The following is a 27199-nucleotide window of genomic DNA, read 5'->3' as shown; positions in this document are numbered from 1 at the left end:
CCGAATCTACAGTGTTGGACATAAATATAATTATAAAGGACTATATTATCAGCTTCTCAGGCTAACAACAGCCGCTCAGCAACTTTTTCTCAGGGATTTGAGTACTCTTATGTCTGTCTGTTTGTTTGTTTAATTTGGTGTTCTTATTTTGATCATCCTAAAAAATAAGGAGCGTATCTTAGAATGATGCCTTCATAACTGTGTACTGCCACAGATTCAGAGCCCTTGCTGGTATCTGCATTGACTATCACACTGGCACAGAAATAATGCACAGTAAAATAACACAGGGTAAAGGCTAGCTGACATAATGATGCACTATATGGGAAAAGAGGGGAAACACCGGTGAGAGCACCAAATCTTCAAACAGTACACAGTACTTTAGGCAGGCTGACCTCATAGAATCTATTTAATAACACAGGGTCATATTGGTGTCACCAATGGTGTTTTGGAGTCAGCAAATGCCATAGTTTGTCACATTAAATTTATGCTGGTAATCCAAAATGCATTGGTCAGATCATTGTGTTTGTGTCTCATTTGTACAGTTTCTTCTGTATTATAATTCTAAGGGAGCGACGAGCATAGAGTTGACCCCTGTTTTAATGTTTGTACCTTTTTAAGCATCCTTATAATAAAAATAATTCATCAACATTGTAAGTCCAGAACAGTTTCCTTCCAAATGGGCCCATAAATTACATGAGTTTGAGAAAACTGCCTTAGTAGGTGATAGTAAAAGCCTTCAAGAGAGTGCTGCGTTATGGCCAAGCTTTAGTATACCAAGTCCACAAAACATAAAGGAAGGGATCAGAAGTGTGGAGAATTCCAAATATGGAAACCACAGCTTTTCAGGTAAGAGTAAAAAACTGAAGTTCTAAAGAGGTCTTCAAGGTTGGATGAAGTGGAGAATTCAAGAGTGATGAAGACACACAAAGTTCTGAAAGTGTTTCTGATGAACACCTAAAATAACCAACCTCAACCAGCTGTTGAGATATATGCGTGTGTGGTGGGGGTATGTTTATGTGTGTATGTGTGTATCCCTTCTTCCGTACTTGGGAGATCCCCTCCCTACTAGGCTGCCTTCCTAACTTTCCAATCAAAAACTCTGTAGAAATGGTACTAATTTTAAAGAAATTCACTGTGCACACACATATTTTCCAGAAGATATTTTTTTTGTCAAGTGAGGGCATCCTTACTTCAGCTCTTGAAAGCTGTTCTCAATACCAAGTTACTGTAGAAGCAGGAAACCCGTATTCGCTAGTTTCTAAACTTTATTTTCAGCTTCCTGTGTCTAGAAACATTTGTTCTCATTTAGGGTGTGCACAGTACTTGTTAGAAGAGCACCCTTTTTTGTTTGTTTTTTTCTTACCCTTTCAAAGTTGAGAGGAATATTTGTGAGAGTGTGAAAAGGTCTAAGCGTTGTACCTTTGACGGGGTACTGTGTTCGTTACAAGCACTGCAAACGTGGGTTGCTATTTTATGGCTGTTGCCCCCAGGGTCAAAAGATTTAGTTACACCCTGACCCAGTCTTAGTTATTCAGGAGCTGTTGAGCAGAAATTTGAAATTTGAAACTGCTTTCCAGAATGCATTTGAAGAGGGCAAATGGATAAGTAGAAAAGTCAGCTAGATCTTCCTGGTCTAAGCAGAATCCTTCCCATAATTTTCCCCCAATCCAGTTTAAGTCTCATTTTATATCAGGAATTTTTTCCTGATTTTTGTATTGCCTTTCCTAAGGGCATGATAATAATAAGTTTAATTTGTAGACTACTTTTAACTTTTCAATACCATTCCAAGGATATTCATCCAGGAAATAGCCCATGTTTGTTAGGCACTAACTTGCCACTCAACACTGTGGCAGGCATTCGAGGTATCCCAGTGTGTATCACACAACAGCCCTGACCAACACCCTCCATCCCAGTTAGGACAGATCCTCATTCACAAGGTCTCATGGTACCCAAATTCCCTGCACAACTCTACATCACATTATTATTATTATTCATTGCAATTATTAATGCAATAATTATTTATCTCGTGTATGCTTTATCTACCCAACTGAGAGCTCTAGGAGGACAGAGGTGGTATCAGTTTTGGGCACTGATGAACTCCTGGATCCCAGTTTAATGTCTAGCACCAAAAAAAAAAAAAGAGGTATTCAATAGGAATGCACTGGAATGAATGAAAAAAGGAATAAATGATGAGCTAGGAGGGAGGTGGATGAGTTTGAGAAGCATACTATTGTTTGAGGAAGCAAGGAAAGCATTGAAAGAACCCAGGGCTGCATAAAGGCAAGTACCTGCGATAAGAAGCCTACACAGGGCAGAAAGTAGGGCAGGTTATTAAGTACAAACCAAGAAAGTAGAACAATCTTTTGTGATTGCAACATGAAAGCAAAAGCCCAAACCAGGATGCATCTCACAAGACAGGAAGTATCTTAGGAAAACATGCTTTAACTGCATCAGGCAGAAAAAGAAACGGGCTATCCCCTGTACAGTGAGGGAAACAAAACCAAATGACTAGTTTAAAAAGCCAGATACATCTAAGGCTTTGCTCTTTTGTCTCACCTTAGTTTTTCCCACCCAGAGCAAAGGCAGTTATATTATCAAAGCACGTGGCATCCAGAAGGGGCTGGAGAGGAGCGTGGGAGAAAGACAAAAGGGGCTGATGAAAGATGATTTTAGGAATTGGCTCTCTCATAGCCAAAGAGGCTGTACTCCATGAACTGTCCAAGCCTGTTGTTTTTCAGAACTCACAGGAGGTGGTAAAGGTCAAAGAGTGTCCCTGAAACTGGCAGATGATTCTAGATTCCACTGAATCCCTGACAACGGGCCTGACAGCATAAATTAGTTCTACTGCTTCTTCTCCATCTAGAGTGGACAGAGCACCAGTCTGCGAGTCAGGAGACCCAAGTCTAGTCCTGCCTGTGCCACCGTCTCTCTTTGTGATTCTGAGCAGGTCACTTCACCTTTTACATCCTCAGGCTTCTCTTCCAAAAAATGGAGAAAGGGGATTATTCATTCTTCCAGTCATTGCTTGGTAGGATAAGAATATATATATATATATTTTTTTTTAACTTCTATTTATTTATTTATTTATATCTTTGGCTGTGTTGGGTCTTCATTTCTGCGCGAGGGCTTTCTCTAGTTGCGGCAAGCGGGGGCCACTCTTCATCGCAGTGCGCGGGCCCCTCACTATCGCGGCCTCTCTTGTTGCGGAGCACAGGCTCCAGACGCGCAGGCTCAGTAGCTGTGGCTCACGGGCCCAGTCGCTCCACGGCATGTGGGATCTTCCCAGACCAGGGCTCGAACCCGTGTCCCCTGCATTGGCAGGCAGACTCTCAACCACTGCGCCACCAGGGAAGCCCCAAGAATATTTTTAAATTTCATTTTCCCCCTAAGGAATGCATGTATACAACTTATAAAACCAAACTGTATTCTAAGTAGTAAAACAAAATTCAGCATTCCCTTCCCTCATCCGTTTCTATCCCAGATTCCGGCTCAGGAGAATCACTCTAAGTTTTTTGCTATTTCTTCTGATATTTTACCTTCATGTCCTTTATACTGCCTTTTCCGGGTTCCCTGTTTCAGATGTTATTTATTGGATTTCTACTATGGCAGATGAGGACTGAGCTCACACATCCTCAACCCATTCACGCGGCTCCCACCTTCGTAATGTCATATTTTTGTGACATCAATATTCAGTGTTTACAATATTATGACTAGATAGATACCTCCACAGCAGAGCCAAATATTGTACTCTGAAACTTTTTGTTTTCCTGCTTTGTTTGTTTATGCTGTTCTGTTTGTTTGCTTTGTTGATTTTTTCTATGTATTTTATCATTGATTCAGATGCAAACTTGCAGAGCAAACCACAGAACTCCTCTTAGTTATAACTGCACATAGGAGGAGATCTCTCAGTTGCATTGCTCCCTCCTATAGGCCTCCTTTCTGGAGACCCCCACCCTGTCCCTGGTCCTTTCTGCTCCAGCCTGGCCTGGACCTGCTGGGCATAGCAGGAGAGCTGTCTTCCTAGGACTGGCCCTCTCCTTCCCTAGTTTTGGCTCTCTTGGTCTCCATCTCCCATCCTTCCTCATGTCTCCATTGACTCTCCCATGTCAGTGGATTGTATCCTCGCCTTCCTAAAAATAGTACATGAGAGAGAAATTTCTAGGTCTTGCATATCTGAGATGGTTTTTATTCCACCTCAAACTCTGTTGACTGGGGATTAAATGCAAGCTTGGACATAATTTTCATTCACAATTTTGCAGATATTTCATACGAACTTTGCAGCTATTGCTCCATTAACTTTTCTTTTCCACTGGAGCTGATGAAAGGCCAGCCCATTCTGAGCACTCCTTCTTTTATGTGATTTCCTTCCCTTCTCTACCGGCAGAAGCTGTTATGATCTTCGCTTTGTCCCTCAAATTGTTGATAGATATGATGGGCTATGGTATAGAGTGTTTTTCATTCATGGGTCATTCATGAGGCCAGGCACTCAATTTGAAAATGCAGATCCTTCACTTTTAAGACATTTTCTTCTATAATTTATTTAATAGTATCCTGCCCTCCATTTTTTCTTTTCTCCTTCACTTTCATTTCCTAGTAGTTGTATGCTGGACTTCCAAGATTCTATTTATAAGACTTTATTTTCTGGGTGGTATCTTCAACTTTATATTTCAGCATTTTTATTAACTAATCTGTTTATCTATTGTATTGACTTCCCAGAGTTTTTTCTTATTTTTTTTTATTATTCCTTTGTAATAGCATCCTATTCATGCTTCTCATCTCTCGAATAAGAGTACAGTTTTTTTTGTTTGTTTTTTTTAATAAATTTATTTATTTATTTTTGGCTGTGTTGGGTCTTCGTTTCTGTGCGAGGGCTTTCTCTAGTTGTGGCAAGCGGGGGCCACTCTTCATCGCGGTGCGCGGGCCTCTCACTATCGCGGCCTCTCCTGTTGCGGAGCACAGGCTCCAGACACGCAGGCTCAGTAGTTATGGCTCATGGGCCTAGTTGCTCCGCGGCATGTGGGATCTTCCCAGACCAGGGCTCGAACCCGTGTCCCCTGCACTGGCAGGCAGATTCTCAACCACTGCATCACCAGGGAAGCCCAGAGTACAGTTTTTTGAAGTGTTCTTTTGGTCCCTGAACTGTGCTTGTTTCCTGTGATTTACATTTTTCTGTTTGTTAATTTTAATTCCTACCCTCCCATATTTAGAGGCCCTTAACTATCTATTCTTATAAATGTCAAAAAGCCAGTAGGGTGGTCTGCATGAGAGGAGGAAGATGGCTAGTGGGTGACCCTCCCCTCCCTCCTCCCCCCTCCCCCCTCCCACCACCGACTGCCTCACAGTTATACCTGGTGACCCCAATCTAGAGTCCCTCCACTTCACCTTCATTGTCAGCCTCTGGTCTGCTGCTTGGCTGGAAAGCAGGCAATCACATGGCTACATGTGCTGGGAGAGAGGTTCTGGAGCTTTCTATCAGCTTTCACCCCATTGTACATCAGTCCTTCGAGTATCTAGCACTTCAAATTTCCACCCCTTTCTGGTGACCTGTGGTATTACTGGCTTCTCTTATTGACTCCACCCACTTCCTCTGCAGATAGTTAAGTTTCAGCTTTCTTCACTTGGCTAAGTCAGTTACCCTTCATGCATCCACATTCCATCCTCCAATTGCGCCTGCATGTGCATTACAAAATCCAACAAACCACAGCCCTTTATTTATCTCATTGTGGTCTCCAGCCGACAAAGCCCCTTCACACATTGGCTCAAAGATCCCCACAGCAGCCCCTGTGAAAGAGGCAGATACAACAGATACCACCTATAGCTCTATTTTGCAGGTAGGGAAATGGCGACCCCTGATTTGCGGCAGGTTATGCAAGTTGTAAATGGAAGACTACCTAAAACCCAGGGTTCCTGACTCCAAAGCCAGTGCTCTCTGTTCGTTACCCTGGAAGGCCCTGTTGTGACACTGGGAAAGCTGGGGTGGGGGGAGGGCAGGAGAGAGAGAGAGACCCTCAAATCTTGGCTAATGGCTTATGAGTTCCCTTGTGTCCTTGCTCTCCCTTCTCAAATGACATTTGCTGAGACAGCCTCAGAGGGCAGAACAGATTATGGGCGCTTTCTCCTCCTTTCTTTCTCCTCCATTCTGCACCACCGTTCTTCGCCAGCTTAACAAGCTGTTTGATGGAAAAGCACATGTGGCTTCCAAACCTGCTCCTATCTGTGGAAGCCGGTCCTGATGCTGCTCAGCTGTCATTCAGGCCGGTGGACCAGGCCACAGGGAGAGACAGGTCTTTCCTCACCTGGCACAGGAAGCATCCCGAGCTTTCCTAGCTCCCTGGCCTCCCCAGGCATTCTGCACACTTGGCTGTCTGCTAGGAGCGGAGGTCCTTTGAAGCGTTCACTCTGCGGGAGAGTGACAGTTTTGAAAATTTCAGCTCAGCAGAGCCTTAAGCTCTGTTTTGAAAGGGTGCTTTGGTCAATAGATATTTGGTCCTTAGAGCTCGCTTTCCCTCTTTTCCTTTGTCTGTTTCAATGCTTAGTACGTTTGGGGACCACCTGAATACGAAATGGTTATTGACATGTTCTAGAGTCAGGATCTCTGGAGGTCTGTGCCATGGACCCTGCACCCGCTTTTGCTGGTTTTGAGAGTCTGTTCTTCTCTCTAGGATTGTTGCCCATGGAAGGGTCGCCAAATCTTTTTCAAGAACTCAGCCTCTGTGGTCAGACTGCTAGGGTTGCATTCTGTTTCCTCCGTTTCACAGGTATATGATTTCAGACAAGTTACTTAAGATCTCTCTTACTTTCCTCATCTGAAAAAACCAACAATAAGAGGTCTTGCTTCAGAGGGTTATTGTGAGCTTTCAGTGAGATAAGGCATGATACCCAGCACCAGAAGGACTCTTAAAATGTTAGCACTATTATTAGCTATTGTTGAGCAAATTTTGCTATTTCTAAGTGCCAGGGGAAACATCAAGATGGATAAAAGACCACTCCTGCCCTCAGGTCGCAGTCCAGGAGAAGCTCTTGAGAATGGCATGTAAATAACCAATCACAAATTATATATATGAGCCCAAACATACAAAGTCTTGTCAAAGAGGTATAGTCAAACTATTTGGGGGAGGAAGAATTCAGGGGCAGGGAGATCACAACCTGGTTGGGCTGATTCTTTTTCTTTGATTCGAATGGTTTCAGAGAGGAGTTAGCTGGAGCTTAAATTATGGGTTGGGTTTAGTACATCTTAGAGGAAAGGGAAAAAAATATAAGCAAAGATAACAGCAGGGAACTAAAACTATATTTGGAAAACACTAAACAGTCCATTTTCTGGAACATAGGGGCAAATGGAGAAAATTGGAGAGCTGAAACTGGAAAAGCATCTGTACTTAAAATATGGAGAGTCTTACATGAAAAGATGGTCAATATCACTAATTATTGGAGAAATGCAAATCAAAACTGCAATGAGCTATCATCTCACACCAGTCAGAACAGCCGTCATTCCAAAGTCTACAAATAATAAATGCTGGAGAGGGTGTGGAGAAAAAGGAACCCTCCTACATTGTTGGTGGGAATGTAAATTGGTGCAGCCACTATGGAGAAAAGTATGGAGGTTCCTCAAAAAACTAAAAATAGAACTACCACCTGATCCAGCAATCCCACTCATGGGCATATATCTGGAGAAAACCATAATTTGAAAATATACATGCACCCCAATATTCATTGCAGCACTATCTACAACAGCCAATACATGGAAGCAACCTAAATGTCCATAGACAGAGGAATTGATAAAGAAGATGTGGTACATATATACAATGGACTATTACTCAGCCATAAAAAAGAATGAAATAATGCCATTTGCAGCAACATGGATGGAGATTATCACATTAAGTGAAGTAAGTCAGAGAAAGGCAAATATCATATGATATTACTTATATGTGGAATCTAAAAAAAACGAAACAAAAGAACTTATTTACAAAACAGAAATAGACTCACAGACATCGAAAACAAATTTATGGTTACCAATGGGGATAGTGGTGGGGGAGAGAGATAAATTAGGAGTTTGGGATTAACATATACACACTACTCTATACAGAATAGGTAAATAAGAACCTACTGTATAGCACAGGGAACTATACTCAATATCTTGTAATAACCTATAATGAAAAAGAATCTGAAAAAGAATATATATACACATATATATATAACTGAATCACTTTGCTGTATACTTTTTTTAATTTAATTTTTATTCTATATTGGAGTATAGTTGATTTACAATGTTGTGTTAGTTTCAGGTGTACAACTTTGCTGTATACTTGAAGCTAACACAACATTGTAAATTAACTATACCTCAATAAAAAAAAAAAAAGAGAATATGGAGAGCCTTGAATGCCATGCTACAGAGCTGAGGCAAGAATTGAGATCCGGGGCTTCCCTGGTGGTGCAGTGGCTAAGAATCCACCTGCCAATGCAGGAGACACGGGTTTGAGCCCTGGTCCAGGAAGATCCCACATGCCACGGAGCAACTCAGCCTGTGCGCCACAACTACTGAGCCTGCGCTCTGGAGCCCATGGTGCCACAACTACTGGAGCCTGTGCTCTGTAACAAGAGAAGCCACCACAATGAGAAGCCTGCGCACCGCAGTGAAGAGTAGCCCCCACTCACCGCAACTAGAGACAGCCCGCACGCAGCAACGGAGACCCAACGCAGCCAAAAATAAATAAAATAAATAATTTAATTTTTTTTCAAGTTCTTTGAAAAAAAAAAAAAAAGAATTGAGATCCAAGGGCAGCCTCAAGGAGAACTGATTTTGATAATGTACTGTATTTATCAGCCTCCCTTAATTGCATGTGAAATTATATTTCCTTCTCAGGAATTCCTCCATCCTTCCCCTCATTCAGTAAGTATTGTAGTCCTGAAATTATGATGTGGTCCACTGAAAATCACACAGATTTGCCTATCTGTCCTATGATAATACTTTAACAGAATTAAATAAAAGTCAAACGATGGTAACTGGTATTAAATGGCATAGGTTCACCAGAGTGGGGCTGTTGATTTTATATAATTTCCTTTCTTTTTGGCTGACTTGCAGTCCATTGCTAATTCTAGTTTAATACTTTTTATCACTTCAAATAGATTCTTTTTATCCAGGAAAATTTACTAAGCATCTACTAGGCTAGGCACTTTAGAAAGTATGAAAGTAATGTAAGCCACAGCACTTAACCCAAAAGACCATAATATTGCAAATGCACAACACTCACAGATTATTTCAGAGTGGTGCAAGCCTGCCAGTGAGTTTGCCACCAATTCAGAAAACTAAAGTGACTGCATCTATATTATAGGGATGGATCCTGGGTGGTTGGGAAGGGTCAACAATCATAGTGAAAAGTTCAGAGAAAGTAGGACTTTAAAGTAAGTGAAAGGCAGGAAAGAGGAGATGCTTTGCCTGAAGATAGCATGGGTAAAGGTCTTGAGGCATGTAGAGTCACAGGAGAAAATGAGGAAGGCTACAAGCTTGACTGAAGATTCTGTGCAGGACGAGGAAGTTGGCTAGATAAAGTAGGCAGAGTACTGAGTGCCTTGAGGGCCAAATAGGGTTGGTCACAGGTGGTCCATAGGGTGAGCCATCTCCTACTGATGGGGCAGAAGTATGGAGATTGTAGGGCTAGGTTTCCAAATAGTAGGAAAGAGAAATGCTCTCTAATCCTGAATTTCTTGAGGAAAGAAACGCCATGTGTCCACCAGATTTTTCACCATGGGAAGTCATAGGGATCTCAGGCCATTGTACACAAGGGGCTTACATTTATAGAAAATGATGGTCTCAAATCTCAGACTGAAAAAGAAACATCCTGAGTGGACCAAGGAGAAGTACCTGTCTGTTCCTTGCCAGGCTAGGGGCTGGAGGCAAACCAGGAAAGGAAGCAGATAGATGTCTGCCACCTTGGAATCTTGCTGCTAAAGAATTATTTCAGAGTTTCCCTATGTCTGGCAGCTTAGTAATTTGGGTTTAGGTGAGCTTTGCACAGAGACTGCCAACCCAGCAGACCTGGGAGGTAAAGCCTTCTGTTTATCTCAAGTTTAACTATAGGCTTGGCTGTCAGAGTGGCATCGCACCCTGGGATCCCACCTGGAATGGTCTCATCTTGGCCTTCAGGGACTTCCTTGTCTCAAGAGGAAGGTGGAAGTCTCAGCTGATCAGATGCTTGAGGATGAGCTGATTCCCCTTGAGGTAGTGAGTTCCCCATTACTGGAAGTTTTCAAGCAGAGGACCATTTGGCAGGGATGCTGTCAAGAGAATTCACTCAGCAGCTGGCTGGTCAGAATGATAATAGCTACCACTGACTGAGCACATCCTGGCTGCCAGGCTCTATGTTTAACATCTTATATACTTTCCCCCCTGTGTTTCCATGAGGTTAGGGATGCTGTTATCCCCATTTTATTGATACAAAAAAAGAAACCTGAGGCCCATAAGAGTTTGGGATCTTGCAGAAGATCCTCTAGCCCAGCAGTCCCCAACCTTTTTGGCACCAGGGACCAGTTTCATGGAGGACAATTTTTCCACAGACTGGGGGCGGGGGGTGGGGGGATGGATGGTTCAGGCGGTAATGTGAGTGACGGGGAGTGGCTGTAAATATAGATGAAGCTTCGTTCACTCACCCGACTGCTCGCCTCCTGCTGTGTGGCCAGGTTCCTAACAGGGGGTCGGGGACCCCTGCTCTAGCCAATGAGAGATAGAGTTAAGATTTGAACCAAGCCTGTCCACACTTTTTTTTTTTTTTTTTTACCTTTTTATTTTCAGAAAAGCGTCCTGGAGTCCACACTCTGCACAATGATACCATACTGGAAATGACTTCTAGCTATCCTCAAGCCTTGCTATTTCATAATTCCACTGCTAAGATGAAGGCATCTTTGGTTCCCGACCTTTCACTGGGACATGAAGGGCTTGGGATTAACTTTCATTTACTCTTGTGTGTGTGTGCTTCCTGTCATCAGGGTACATGTTCAAGGCAAAGGTGAAAATCAAATCAGAGTTTAAAAAAAATATGAGAGGAAGAGCAAAGAATGCCTCTTCACACAACTCTGGAGAGCTGGGGCTTGAACTGAAGAGCTCATAAATGAACTAGCCCATGGCCAAGAGGCAAGAGAGTGAGTCCTAGGACCCTGGAATGCCAGATGGGAGAGGCAGTTTGCCACCCAGCTCTCTCCCTACCTTGCTCCCAGGATGATCTCAGGCGAGTTCCTTAGATGACTGGAGTTTTTGAGTTGGAAGAGACCTTAAAGTTCCCTATCCCAGATTTTGTAAATTGTGCTCTCCAGGAACAGAGAATACTCACACTCAACTCTTCAAATATTCATTGTGAACCTACTACTTGCCAGGTATTGGTCTAGGAGCTACCCAGGGCTGCTCTAAGGGGGAAGGAGGAACAAAGAGACAATCTTGACTTCTCCTCCTCACTATTTAACCATGCCCTGCCTTATATTAGAATTGCAGTTAAGATTTGTCGTAAAGAAAAGCTTAAATTGCTTTTAAAAATGATGTCTATTCTAACATTCCCATTTGAAAGACAACAAAGCCCAAAGAGGTGAAGTGACTCACCCAAGGTCCAGCTACCATTGCAAACTAGTCGTCCTGTGTGGAGTGAAACTCTTCCCATCATAACCCCATGTTCCATATTGCCCTGGGCCTCAATTCCCATATTCTAGGATGGAGGAAAGTGACCAGACCACCTCTATTGGTATTTTCCAAGACTAAAGTGTTTTACTTTTCTGAATTTCTTGAACATTCACTATTTAGCCTATATTGTCCTTGGTCATATAGTAATAGTGTACTGAAGACTGGTTCTTTAGTCCATGATTGCTATGATTCCTTTTCTCCTTCTCTGTGCCCATTGTGTTCAGTCTGGGGAGCTGGTCTGGGCTTTGTTTAACCATACTGAGCTTGTACCATGGGTCTCAGGGAAAGTGTAAGGATGAACAGATTGTAACAATTACCTGTATTTATTGAGTGCTCAAGGTAGTGAGGGCTTAAGAAGCTAGAGTCCATTTTTCATGTTGAATATGCAAATACCTACTTCTCTGCTCTACAAAATCTAGGACATCCTGAAGGATGTCTATATATCTCACATGGGTACTGATGGCCTCACAAGGATGATGTAATGGTCGGTAATAGACGGCCCTGAGCAAGAATCCAGTCTCTGCCATTTGCTGCTGGTATGCTACGTTCTTGAGCCTCAACTTTCTCATCTATAAGACAGGTCCAATAATTCCCATGGCACAGGAATGTTTAAATGGTATGATCATTAAATGATATGCAGAGAATTTTGTACAGGGTTGGGTATATAGTGAGCTCTCCATAAATGGTAATGCTATTACCGTATATTTTCTCCTCTGGTTAATAATCTCCAGAAGCCTCAGAGTGAGTCCTATATCATTTGTGATGTTGCTATCATGCATGGACACAACAGAAACAACTTTTAAAAATTTCTCCCTGGAGCTTTCTTCAGGGATCTGCTATCACTGACAGAGAGAGGAGAGAGAAAAGAAAGAAAAAGAAAAAGAAAAAGAGCTAAGAGAAATAAGTTTGACTTGTTACTTTAGTATAACTCTGGTTCTCTACATGCGAACTCAAGTGGTGCCCTCTTACTTTCTCAGACTCTTGCACCAGAAAAGATCCAAGCCCCCTGCCCAGAACTGCCCATCAAACACAAGTTACCTTTAGAGGTTACACAATGGCAGCTCACAGATGAAATGGGAATGGCCCACACAGTTGTCTAAAGTTTTCAAAATGAGTTAGTAACATTTTCAAATCCAGGAATTTCACTTGAAAATCTTGGTTTCTGATTTCTCTTTCATTTTTAACTTTCCTAAATTGTAAAGTCTAACACACATACTCAGAGCAAAACTATATAGCTCAGTGATTGATCACAAAGTTAACACCCGAGTAACCACCACCCAGGTCAAGAAATATAATGTTGCCAGCCCTCCAGGAACTTCCTTGTACCCTTTTTAGCCACATACACTGTCCCACCAAAGAGAATCTCTGACTCTTATAATCACATCTTTGTTTTTCTTTATAGATTTACCATCTAACATGCATTCCTAATTGTTAGAGTTTAATTTTGACTTCTTTTTGAAATTTACATAAAGGAAATAATCCAATATGATTTTATGTGTGTCTATCTGATTTCTTTCGCTCAATACCACACTTATCGGATTTATCCGTATTGTTGTATATGGGTGTAGTTTACTTGTTTTCATTTCTATATAGGATTCTATTGAATTAATGTCATCCATCTATAATTCACCCATCTATAATTCTACTGTTGATGGACAATTGAGCTGCTTACACTTTTGAAAAATGAGTCTATAAATATTCTTGTATATGTCTCTACCTGCACATGTGCACGTATTTTTGTTGGATGTAAACCTAGGAGTGGTATGAGAATGTTCAGTTTTAATACATCCTGCCATATAGCTTCCAAAGTGGTGGGACTAATTTATACTCCCACCATCAGTATGTGACGATTCTCGTTGCTCCAAATTCTCTCAAACACTTGGGATTGTCAGTCATTTTAATTTTAGCCATTCTGGTGGGGGTGTAGTGACAACTCATTGTGATTTTAATTTGTATCCCTCCTGATTATTCGCGAGGTCAGCTTCATTTCTATGTTTATTGAAATGTTGATATGCTTTTTACAGGGATAACAACAGTTCATGCCTTTTTCCCATTTTGTTACTGGGGTGTCTGTGCTTTTCTTAATGATTTGTAGATGTCTAGATATGAGCCCTTGGTCAAATGTGTATGTTGAAAATATCATCTTCCTTTCTGTAGCTTGTATTTGCACTCTCTTAATGGTATCTCTTGATGTAATGGTATCTCTTGACATACAGAACAGAAATTGTTCATCTTAATGCAGTTCAATTTATCAGTTTTTTCCTTTATGAATATTTTATATCCTATTTAAGAAGACTTCTCCCACCCTGAGGTCATGAAGATATTTTCTTAGATTATCTTCGGGTGGCTTTATGTTTTCCATTTAGATTATTCCACCTGGAATTGATCTTATTATATGGTCTGATACAGGGGTCTAGAAACAATTTTTCCAAACAGATATCCAACTGATGGCATAATTTATTGAAAAACTCATCCTTTCTCCACTGAACTTCAATGGTATCTTTGTCATAAATCAAGTGACCAAGTCTATGTGGTTCTGTTTCTGGTCTTCTTTACTATTCCATTGGTCTATTTGTATATCTTAGGTCTTAAATTTAACCTAAGTCTTGATATTTGAGACAGTAAGTCTTTCCACCTTATTCTTCTTCAAATTTGTTTTGAACCTGTTGTTAGACATTTACATTTTCATATAAATTTTAGAATCAACTTATCAAATTATGAATAAAAATAAACTACAGGAATTGAGGTGGCCTTTAACTTACAAGTCAGTTTGGGAGAATTGATATCTTTAAAAATTGTCTCTCAATCCAATAATATAATATATTGCTCTACCTACTTAGGTCTTCTTATATTTCTTTCAGTGATGTTTTGTAGTTTTTCAGTATAGAGATCTTGCATATTATTTGTTATATCTGTTTTCTAGGTATTTAACATTTTTTGATGTTATTATAAACAGTATCTTTTAAAATATTATGTTATAATTGTTTGTTGCTGGTATATAAAAATAGAAATGATTACTCATATTGATTTCATGTCCAGTGACCTTGCCATATTCACTTAGTAATTCTAATACTTTTCTATAGTGTTTTTGGGCTTTTCTATAAATATAATCTTGTCACCTATGAATAATGACAACATTATATTTTTCCTGCCAACTTGGTCATGATATTAACTCCTATATACTGTTTACTAATATTTTAAGATTTTTTCATCCTGATTATGAAATAAAGTGCCTGTAATTTTCTTTTCTTAAAATGTTCTCGTTCAATTTGATATCAGAGTTGTGCTGACCTCAGAAGAAGAATAAGGGAGTGCTCCCTCTTTCTATTCTTTGGAAGAGCCATGCAAGATGGTTGTTATTTATTTCTTAACTGTTTTATAGAACCCAGAAGAGAGGTAATCTGGGTCTGGAGTTTTCTTTGTGCAAAGCGTTAAATGTCTTGAATAGTTATAGTACTAGTCAATTTTGCTGTTCTTCTTGTGGCAGTTTTAATAATTTATATTATGTAGGAATTTTCCCATTTCATCTATATTTTCAAATATCTTGTCATAAATTTGTTCATAATATTGTCTAATTATCTTTCTCATGTCTGTAGGATTTGTAGTGATGTTACCTTCTATATTCCTGACATTGGTTGTTTTTGTGTTTGTTTGCTCTTGCATTTTCTCTAAGATTCTTTAGGGGTTTGTTTTGACTTTGTTCATCTTTTCTATTATGTGTTTCTTATTTAATTAACTTCTACACTCTATTTTCTTCTCGCTTATGTTCTTGAAATGGATTCTTAGTTCACTGATTTTTTTTTTACAGCTTTTCTTCTTTTCTAATGTATGTGTTTTTAAAGCCATACATTAGAGGGAGGTATGTTTCCCTCTAAAAGTATGTTTAACTATTGATACATCATTCATTTCTTGACTTCTTTCAGATTTACTAAATATTTTATTTTTCCATTTTTACTTATCTTATTAATTTGGAAAGTTGACAACCTGTAACTATTCTTTTCGTGGTTACACTAGAGATCACAACATTCATTCTTGACTTACCAAATCTTATTGTATATTGCTACTTATACCATCTTCCTAGACAGTGCAAAGATCTTAGAACATTGTAGCTTTATTTTTTTCCAGCCAACATACATACCATGATTGTTGTATAATTTTTGAATTTTTAAACCTGATAAAATATGTGGGAAATATAGTGGGTACACTGGAAAACCCTAACATACATGTAAATGGAATGTCATATGGAGAAAGTAAGAGGATTCAGAAATAATGTCTGAAGAGTCAATTGCCAAGAGCTTTCTAAACCTGATAAAAGGCATTAAGATACAAATTCAAGAAGTCCAATGTACCCAAAGCATGTTAAATAAAAGAAATCACACCTAGACACAACATAGTAACATTGCTGAAAACCAAAGAGAAACTCTTAAAAGCATTCAGAGTGAGGAAAGGGTGAGAAACAGATTACTGAGAAATGATCAACAATAAGACAGACAGCTGACTCTTCACAAGAAACAAGTGAATTCTATCTTTAAAGAGCTGAAAGAAAATAACTGCAAATGAAGATTCTGTATCCAACAAAAACTGATTTTCAAGAGAGACTGTGAGATAAAGACATCTTTATACAAATTTTAAAACGTATTTGTCAACAAGAGACCCATGCTAATGGAAATACTAAAGGATATTATCCAGGGACTTCCCTGGTGGCACAGTGGTTAAGAATCCTCCTGCCAATGCAGGGGACACGGGTTCGAGCCCTGGTCTGGGAAGATCCCACATGCCATGGTACAACTAAGCCCGTGTGCCACAACTACTGAAGCCCCCGCACCTAGAGCCCGTGCTCTGCAATGAGAAGCCCCCGCTCGCCGCAACTAGAGAAAGCCGAGTCCAGCAACGAAGACCCAATGCAGCCAAAAATAAATAAAATTAAATCTTTTTAAAAAAAAAAAAAGGATATTATTCAGGAGAAGGAAAATATTCTAGATGGAAACTCAGAGATGCAGAATGGAATAAAAAGGAAAACAATAAATATATGGGTAAATATAAATAAACACGGACTGAATAAAACAGCAGTAATAATAATTTTCCATCCTTTTCTCTTCCTATGCTTTAATCCTATTATTTTCCTTTTGATCTGTCTTGAAGTTTACTAATTCTCTTATAAGAAGTATCCAATCTGCCATTACGCCTATAAAATTCTTGATGTCAGTTTTGTACTTTTAAAATTTGGAATTTTCTCTTGATTATTTTGCATGATTTTCAGTAGTCTGCTGAAATTATCAATCTTGTATTTTACCCCCTGGAAGGTAGTAAACATAGTTGATTATAAAACATATGTCTGATTACTCTAATATCTTGAGTCCCTATGAGTATCTCCCTATTTTCTCTCCTTTCCTGTTCATTTTTTTCTATGCTGCTTTACCTTCTGGCGTAACTGGTTGTTTTTTATTGTGTGCTGGTCATTGTATTGCAGAATTTTTTGTAGAAATAATTTGAGACATAGGGTTATGGTATGTTTTTCCCTAAAGAATATATGTTTGCCTTACTGATAGCAATCCATTTTCATTTTAATACAATTTCAGAGATTTTGGGATGATTTGAATCAAAACTGCAGTCCCTACAAGCACCTATTTCCAGGTTCATTCTCCCTCCAATTGGGCAGTTCTTCTGGGTTTCAACTCAAAGTGATCATTGTTTAACAGCCTCATTCCACTGCCACCACTTTTTGGTCCTGAACTCCAATCCCCACCTTCTTATTCCTGACTCCTCTGGAGTTTAGCTGCTTCCAGCGGAATTGGTGAATGTCTCCAAGGCAAAAGTAGCTCCAAACACGTGGCTTACTCACTGACTTTCCTCCAGCCCCAGATCCTGGCTCTGCAGTTCTTCACTCTCTTGTTAGCTCTTTACATCTTCAAGCAGATTTTAAGTACTTTGTCCAGTTTTTCTGTTTGTCCTCATTGGTCCAAATTATATAGTTTCTCATTAACACAAGTGAAAGTCCTATGCCTTCTCTTAAAAAATTCACAGACCTGTCCACAACAGGCTGACCCTAGGCAGTGGTCTCCCCCTTTAGATGAGGCATGCATTTTCCCAGTCACCACAATGTCCAGCTGGTCACTTCTCATTTGCGTCAGTCCAGTCCTGTTGGCATTTGGGATTGAGACTCTTGCCTTAAATTCTTTCTAAAACAAAGCAAAAGATAAACATTCCAATAGGCACTATTTGACCTTCCTGGGTTTATTTCCTCTAAATTTGGCTTTATATACTTGGTAAATAAAGGTTAGGTTTTTTATCATTTTGTTGGGAAAGAGCCTAAAGGTTTTACAGGGTTGCTGTCATTCTCCTCTCCGTGTGCCTGTAAGATCTGGAATGTTTAATGGTCCCAGGCTTGCCCTGTGAGGATAGACTGCCAGACTGCCTTGTGCAGCAGAACATCTGCACTAAAAGCTGGTTTCTAGCCTCAGTCATGATGTGAGACCAGGACAGTGTTAAATGGAAGACTGAAGGCAGGATGACTTAGAAACAGATGGTGTATAGCTCCCACAGGGTGTGGAGTCCACTTCCAGAGCCAGTATAAGGAGTGTTAATGCTATTAGGGTGCCAAGTAGAGTGAAAACAAAACCACAAAAAAAAATGAGATAGAAGATTCAACTCTTTCTGTTCAGTAATCAGGAAATATATCTGCTCAAGGACTAGTGGATTCAGAATAGACTTTGTCAAAGGGTCACTAAAACGGAATAAAAGCTTACAAAGATTTCCAGATACCCTGGGAAATACAGAAGGGTGTGATCTTTTTTAAAAAATGAACTCCTGTCCTTTGCTCAGTCTAATTTGATGAAAAATTTCTGAGTACAGCTACTCTATGCAAAATAATCTCTAATTACAGGAAGAAGGTACTTTCCCTAATTTTGGTTGAGAGTGTAGTTTCCAGAACCAGGCTGCCTGGATTCCAATCCCAGCTCTCCTGTATACTAACAGTGTGACTTCAGGCATGTTATTTAATTTCTGTGTTGTAATTTTCCCATATATAAAATAGAAATAATAGTTATACTTATCTCGTAGGGTGAAGACTAAAAAAATAATGCATGTAAAGTACCTAGAACAGTGACTAGAACAGTGACTGCTCTCAAAAACTGCAATTTATAATTAAATTTGTTTTATTATTATAATTACTTAACAATATTTAACATGCTTATCTTTTGTCTCTCAGAGCCCTGGGTTTCTTATCTCTGTACTATACTCTTTCATTGAATGTTCTAAACAGGCTGTCTTCACAAGACTATTTCTTTCCTAGTTGGATGTGGGGATTACATTGGGGATTTCCAAATCTTGCTGCTCATTTCAGAAAGCTCTTTGAAAACACAACTTTCTAGGATCCACCCATAGAGAGTCTGATTTAGTAGATCTGGGAAGGCCTGGGAAGCTGAATTTTTTAAAAAGCTCACTGGTGATTATGATATGCAACCATTTTGGAACCACTGGACTCTGGTGTACCAATTATTAAATATCTGGAGCCAATTGTTAAATATTCACGAATTTTGCAAACTGGTTGTTAAACGATCAGTAGCTGTTGGCTATGGTGGGAATATTTACATCATGAAAATTGGCAGATGCTACTTTTTCTTTTTTTCTGGAGAGCTGGTTGACTATCACACTGCAGGTACAATCTTCTCAGCTCCCGGGATTTGGAGTGTCTCTGTCTGACCCTCTTTTGTTTGGGACCCAAAATCTTCACTGTTCTCTGAGGTTTTCTTGATTGAGGTTTGGATCTCCCATGGAATAGGCATTCCTGTGGTTGAAAGGGCTGTCAGCTAGATATCTCTGCATCCATATTCAAACTCTCATTTCTTCAGTGTGAGACAGAAGTAGAAAACTGCCCAGTAGTTGCTCTAGCTTACAGATGTGTGATAGTTGACTCTCACAAAGATTTAAAATAAAATTTGAGGCAGCTTTTACAAAATCACGGCATTGCACATTAAAATCCAGATTCTCTGTAAAGCTTTTCTTAAAAAAAGAATTAAAAAAAAGAAAGATCTGGACCTGCTTCTCACTTGATGAATTCTGGCTGAAGCTGAGTGACCACTGGCAGGGGGAAAAGTGTTCTCTCACCTGTCCATTTGTTCATTCATGCTTCCTGCCTGGACCCTGAGCTTGGAACTCAGTGAAGCAGTTTGCTTTTCTGGAAAAGGTAACAGTCCGGGACTTCGGAGATGTGAGCTTGCAGTCCTGATGCTGTTTTTAACTCACTGTGTGGCTTTGGCTGACTCACTTTCCCTATAGGAGCCCTAGTTTCTCATTTGCAACCTGGGAGAATGCTCACCTTGTCTGCCTCCCAATGACATTGGGTGGTCTGAAATGCGAGAGTATGAGCCTTTGACTGCCAGCTGCAGAAAAGTAAAGAATTATTGCTAAATGTTGATTCCTGTTATCTACCATCCCCTTAGTGGGGATGAGTGATCCCAGAACAAGGTCTGATAGGAGTAAATGTCTGAATGCATTGGAACACCGAGAATGGATGGGGAGAGAGCGCTCCATGGTGAGAAAAACAGAAATACCAGTGAACTTGCTGAATCTGCAGTCTCGCTCAGGGAGATTTGGGAACACGAGAATTTAAAGATCATATTATTAACCACCTCCACTTTACGGATAAGAAAATATGGGCTCAAAAAAAAAAAAAGAAAAGAAAATATGGGCTCAGAGGGAGTATGGGCTTGGAATCAGATCTGCATATCAATCCCAGCAACATTCCTAAACCTCTCTGAGCTTCTGTTTCCTTGTGTGTAAATGGGAATGTAAGAATCTGTCTTATAAAGTATTGTGAAGATTCAGTGAGATAATGTGTTTTCAGTACCTAAAACATATTGTAAATGCCCATTAAGTGGCAGCTGCTGTTATTAACTCAAATCAGGCATATGCTAATTGAAGCACTGGCAAACCAGGAAGTAGTTAAGAGAATAAGACATATTGCTAGTGGATACTTCCTTATCAGGAAAGAACTTTTCATCAACCAGAAGGGGCTCCTTTTACTTCCCATTGCACTGAGGTAACTTAAATCAGTATTTTTCCTAGCATTTGCTACAAGAGTCAAAAGATACCCAACCACACATGCCCAAATCAACAGCAAGTACTGAGAGCCAGAGGTGGTATTAGCATTATAGACCATTTGCAGAGTCGAACTGGTGTGTGTTTCCCCTTCAAAAATCCTTAAATGTTGACCCTACTCATCTGGAAATGAAAAATCTGGGCCCAAAGAACACTTATTTATTTTTGATTTTCACTGCTTTGCGTGCCTCTTTTCACCACCACATCTAAACATCAAGGCAAGAAGTGTTCAAGCGCCTTTGGGCTCCTGAAGTCTGGAACAAATTAGAATTCTTGGAGTCAGTCCTTCTTTTGGACTAAACTCCTTTTTCTTTTCCATTTTCCAATAAAATTTTCGGTTCCAGAGAGTCCTTTCTCAGCCACTCCTTTCCTAATGCAATTCTGTTTGATTTCCACTGTGCAGCTCCTGAAAGGAGCCACTGAACCATGACGCAGCCAGCATTTCAATTCCTGAGCACCAGCTTTCCAGCAGGAGCTGTTCCAGAACCATCTTTATTTCCAGCAATCATGCATTTAACCAAAATGATTGACACAGCGTTTTCCGCCCTCTCCAACTTTTCCAGCCCATTAGTCTTTATTTGTCTTCCATGGAAAGACTCCCCCGGTTTGGTTTCCTGCCAAATCAGTGAACGTACAAATACGTGCATAAGTCAAACACACCTACACACCCGTAGATGTAATATGTACTGAGTCTGTATCTGTAATGAATATTCAACAGTTCATTTCTAGACTTCATGTCTCCACTGAAGTTTTAGTCATTTGCTTCTTTCCTCCTTTCTTATCTCCCCTTCTTCCTCTTTCCTTTACTCCCTCCTTACTTCATTTTCTTTCTACTTTTCCCAGAAAAGTAGACTATTTTTGGTAGTCACTATAGAATCTCATATTCTTCAGTCTCAAAGAGGCTTAAGAAGCTTTTTAATACAATCCTCTCACTTTAGTTTTGAGAAATCTGTGTGCTAGAAAGGAAACCATGTGCCATCAACGGCTTTTCCTTGCCTTTAGGAAAACTTTCAAGCTCCACAGGCATCACCCAGCATTGCATGGCTTGGATCCTGCCCTCTGCGTCGGCCACATCTCCACCTCAGTCTCCACGCTGTAACCACACAGACCCTTCAGTCCCTGCCTCAGGGCCTTTACACATGCTTTTCTTTCTTCCTACACAGGCTTCCTACACACATAGGCACACACCTCCTCTTCACCACTTGACCTTCTATTTATTCTTTAAGTCTCAACTCAAATGGTACTCGTTAGACCACCTTCCTGGCACTCATCAAATTGGTAATTATGTATTTAGTTGTTTAATGTCTCTTCACCTATTAGAAAGCAAGATCTCTAGGGACAAACACCATGTCCCTTCCACCCCACCACACCCCCACTATTTCTTCAGTGCCATATACAGTGCCTGGCATTTGATAGTTACAACAGATATTAACAAGAAGGTAATAGTGTCTAACATTTATTGAGAACTTGTAAGTTTCAGAGACACTGTTCTAAGATTTTTACATGTATTAACTCACTTAATACTTACAACTATCCTAGGAGGAGGGTATGAGTGGTCAAGTCACCCACCCACTACTACATGGCTAGAAAGTAGCAGAGCGAGTTTCTAACCCAGGCATTCTGACCCCAAAGCCTGAACCCTCAACCAGGCCGTGCTGTGTCTCTATGAAGTGCTCCATTAATATTCACTGAGGGAATAAATGAAAAATTTATCCAAACTGATAGCGGCAAAACGGAGGTTAAAACTTAAATTGCTTGATTGATAATCCACTCCTCTTTCTATGCAAACAGAGAGCCTCTCAGGTACCAGCAGAATGCAGTAAAAAGAAAGAGAAGCAAATTAACAAATTGGTCTGTTGCTGATACGGACTATGGGAGGGACCCTGCGATGTAGATTGTGGAGTGAAGTGGAAATCATCCTTTTAGATTCAGGCAGGACCTAGTGGCAGGTGGAAAAATACTGAACCATTGAAGAGGACTTAAGATACGGAATCAGGTTCTCCAGAAACATCAAGTGGATTTACAGTTATTATCACTAACAATTTAGGTAATTCTCATGCTTTGGATGATACCTTCCAAACCTGATTCTAAAGTATAAGCAACCGTCAATTTTATGAAAGTGCTGGTCAGAATTCTAGGATGAAAGCTCCAGGAGGGTGCCTTGTTTGCTGCTGTATCCACAGCATGTGAAACAGTGCCTGGCACGTAGTAAGTACTCAATAAATATTTGTTTAACGAATTAATGGAAAATGCACATCAACAAATCCATCAGCAGGTACTTACTAAGTATCTGTCATTAAGTCTATGCAGTTCAAGGAGCAATGAAGAACACAAAGAAAAATAAGTCAGATTCCTTTTCATGGAGAGGTCCTAGTCTAGGTGGACCTGGTAACAACGACCACTATCAATAAAAGCCACCATCTTGGGGATTTGCTTTGTCTAGGTGCTGTGCTATGTCCCTTTATATATTATTAGGTCATTTTCATACTTGTAACATCTTCAAGATGATGGCACTACTACTAGTCTCCATTTGCAGATGTAGAAACTGATGTTTAGAGATGTTATTTCCTTGACCACAGTCACAAAGTCAGGAACTGGTGGAGCCAGGATTTAAACTCAGGTCTGTTTGACTCTGGCATCAACTATGCCAAATGTGCTCATCCCATTATTTCAAGATCATCTATGGGTGAGGGGCATGTTGGTACTACAGAGTTTGCAGTATTAGAGGGTGGGGGCAGGGACGGAGGGAGCACTGCAAGTAACACCACTCAACCTCTCCAGGTCAACATATACTGCTGACCTGGGTCCGAAATAAATTTCCATTCTTCACCTGCCACAATCCTACTTGTTGTGTAAATCCCAGATTCAGTGACACTTCTTCCTGGAAGACTTCTCAAAAACTATACAATTGGGTTAGTTATTCCCTTCTTCATGACCCCTCATCATAATACTTCTCACCACACATTCTAATCATTTGTGTCTCCCACCTACTAGTCTTCAAGTTCTTCCAGGATAATATTTTATCCTTCCAGGGCCAGTACAGTGCCTGACATACAGTGTGTCATTTCATAAATATTTACGGAATAAATTAATTTTAGGTAGAAAGTGCCACATACGGATCCAACTAATATATAGCAGAATTCAAAGGAAGGAGTATATTTGGGGGCGTTAACTGAAGCTCCAAGACAAAGAACTGCTGAAAAGTTGGGTAAGATGCTCACTCAGTGCTACACTGCGCATGTGTGGACGTAATGGTCTCGGGGGATGAGCGGTGTACAACGTGATCCCGGAAATGTCAACATGGCGGAGGGGTCCTACATGTACCTGCTCGCAGACAGGGAACTCTTGCTGAGGGCGCGACTGTCACTGGTGCTCAGTACTGCCCCTGCCCTATGCTCAGGGCTGCAAGGGCCAAGACCAGGAGAAACTCAAGGCGGAAGTCTACCATGGTGGTGAAGCTGAGACCACAGCTGCATATACACTTAATCTTAACAAAATGAGCACAAGTAAAGCAATCTGAAGGATTCAAGACCACAAAACTTACTGACTGAAATACACTGTATTGTGTATACCAAGAATAAAAGTGTTTGAAGAAAGACCCATTCTGCTAAATCATGATAGAATCAAGAAGAACAACGGCCCTAGAAGACAACCTTTTACTTGGAATTACCTAAAATTTAACTTCATGTCCTCTTGAATGGATCCATTAGTTCCAAAGCCGTGAAGAAATTAAGAGCCAAGAAGCCAGGTCTTAAAATGCATGATCAGATGACTATGATTAACAAGAGAAAGAAAAGAACTTTAGAAGAAAGTTTCCAGATGTTTCAAATTATTCATCAGTTTACTACTAGCCCTGAAGATATTTTCATGGCCACAAAAGATGTTATTAAAGAATTCACAGATGATGGTGTCAAGTGCCTGATACTAAGGAGCATACCCAGAAGAGAAAATGCTACAAGGAATGACTAAAAAGACTTATGTGGAACCTGTACTTGAGAGTATAAAACAGTCTGAAAAAGAAAATGCAGACATTGACGTTAGGTATTTGATAGCAATCAACAGAAGAGGTGGCCCTTCAGTAGCCAAGGAGACTGTTAAAGCTTGCTGAAGAGTTCTTCCTTTCTACTGAGGATGCAGTTCTTGGACTAGACCTTGGTGGAGACCCTACCGTAGGACAAGCAAGACTTCTTAGAACCTCTTTTAGAAGCTGAGAAAGCAAATCTGAAGTTGCCATTACATCTTACAGAGATTCCAAAGCAAAAAAAATTAAATAAATCAAATCAAATCAAATAAAGAAACCTAAGTACCCCTGGATCTGCATCCTGATAGAATCGGGCATGAGACGTTTCTCAGATCCCCTGAGGGAGAATCCCTGGATCTGGTGGACTTTGTGAGACACCACCAGATACCACTGGGTAAGGCTTCAGGTCCTGCAGACAACCCTCTGTTCCTTCTTCCCCCACCCCCAAGGTTGCAATCCATATGGAGGGAAGTACTGTTCTAAAAATATAAATATCATTTGGAAAAAACTGTTCTAAAGTTCGATTGGGGGGCAATGCGGTCATTAAGACTCCTGTCTGGACGTGTGGACTGTGTGAACCCAGGAAAAGTTATTCTCTCTGAGCCCCAATTTTCTCATCTATACCATTGAGATGACAAAAATTAGACTGTTGGGAAGTCAAAATGAAGTAATACATTAGGAACTCAGCTGAGTGCTCTGTTCTTCGTAAGTATTCAAATGTTTGTCACGGCCACGGCTGCTGCTACTGCTGCTACTTGTCTTCCAGTATTATTATTAGGCAAAGTTGGGAGAGTAAGGCATTTTATGCAGACGTGCACTTCTGAGGAAAAGTACACAGATATGAAGAAACATCCTGCCCTAGTGTATAAAGACAATTCATGGCATTGGCAAAAAAGGCTATAGATATTTCATGCTGAGAGAGAAATTCCTCTGAACCAAGGTATAAAATGCTCAGAAAATTAGAGAGCTGGTGAAACCATGCTCCATTCCTGTTTTTAAGAGCTAAATGTCAAAACGAAGAGTCCAGTGTATGCGCCTGAATCCAATGTGTGTGTCTTTTCCACTAAACATATAGGCGAAGCTCTGTACAGAGGCTGCCATTTTGTTCCCAGGAAATGATTCCCTGGGAATGTGAGCTGTTGTCTCTTATTCTTTCTGGAGAAGAGTGGGGTGTCATTAGACATCTTTTTGTCTAGAACTATGATACCAGTTTGGGCTCTATGTCTAGCCATCTAATCTTTTCCTAAGGTTGCCCAAGTAGAAATGTGAAAAGATGTGATTTGGTCCTTGTGACTGGGATTAGGGAGAGCGGGTGTGCTGGTATAGGCGATCCCTTAATTGGTCTCTTGCCACTGATCTTCATTGAAATACCTACTTTCAGTCCATAGGGCCTTATAGAAGTAGCCAACTAAAGTATACTCCAGAGTAGTTCATTCATCTCATCTCGTACTACAGTAGGTCTCCATGGCCCACTAAAACTGCTTATCCTTCCCTTTACATCTATTATTTGAGTTTACCCTCCCTTCTGTCTTCTTCCCCTTAAGTCCTTGTGATGCTCCGACCACCCTAAATGGCTGGCAGCACTACCTACCTACCGCTCTCTTCCCCCCACCCCAAAAACCCTCACATGCACCCTATGTTTTTGGTCACTGTGATTTTTTTTTCAAACTGCTCCTTCAACTTAAATGCCCACATCCTATTATGATTATCAAAAGAGTCTGGGCTTATGTGCAGGTTGGATGTAGTAATAACTGGGGGATAACATAGGATTATTTGATTTCTTGTGTGTTGGTTTTTTTCCCAGAGATGACCTGTTTGGTTTGAAATTTGGCTTAATTGTGTCACTTTGGCAAGAGCAGAAGGGGATGGACGTGAGGCTAGGATGCAGGGTTTGCTAGATGGAATCAAGAGTATAAACTTTCTCACAGGGAACTCTATTCAATACTCTGTAATGGTCTATATGGGAAAAGAATCTAAAAAAGAGTGGATAGATGTATATCTGATTCACTTTGCTGTACTCCTGAAACTAACACAACATTGTAAATCAACTATACTCCAATAAAATTTTTTTTAAAGGCTCAAAAAAAAAAGAGTATAAACTTTCTAGTTAAGCATATTATAACCTGTGGGGGTAGTTTGCATCTTAACCTATGTACATCCTCATTTAAACAGCTTTCAGACTTTAAGCAACCTTAAAATTTTGGAAAACTTCTGGTATACAAATGCAGATGAAAGAATTACCATTATTCTTACACCCTGCAGGGAAATGCATGTTGATTGTAAAATTGCATAAATGTCAGTTGAGTGATTTAACAGGCTTGGTTATTGAGCTTGTTAACAACAGATGTCAGATAAGAAAAACAGCAGGTGAGGGTAGACTGGAGGAGCGGTACTAGCTGCTGACAGAGGGAGGAGTG

The 27199-nt window shown here is 40.3% G+C and overlaps 1 protein-coding gene and 1 pseudogene across 4 annotated transcripts in view; both read left to right on the top strand.

Moving 5' to 3' along the window:
• GRIA1 (glutamate ionotropic receptor AMPA type subunit 1) overlaps nt 1-27199 on the top strand; it is a 305861-nt gene that overhangs the window by 106791 nt on the left and 171871 nt on the right. The window lies entirely within an intron of this gene.
• Nucleotides 24062-26685, top strand: LOC309656991 (N6-Methyl-AMP deaminase pseudogene; annotated as a pseudogene). Its single transcript has 2 exons — nt 24062-24130; nt 24407-26685. The product of its transcript is annotated as a N6-Methyl-AMP deaminase pseudogene (transcript).

The sequence above is a fragment of the Balaenoptera physalus genome, assembly GCF_965194825.1.
Source record: "Balaenoptera physalus genome assembly, chromosome: 3".
NCBI classification, from domain to species: Eukaryota; Metazoa; Chordata; class Mammalia; order Artiodactyla; family Balaenopteridae; genus Balaenoptera; species Balaenoptera physalus.
Note: the sequence above shows the minus strand (reverse complement) of the source record. Positions and strands in the feature narration are given on the sequence as shown.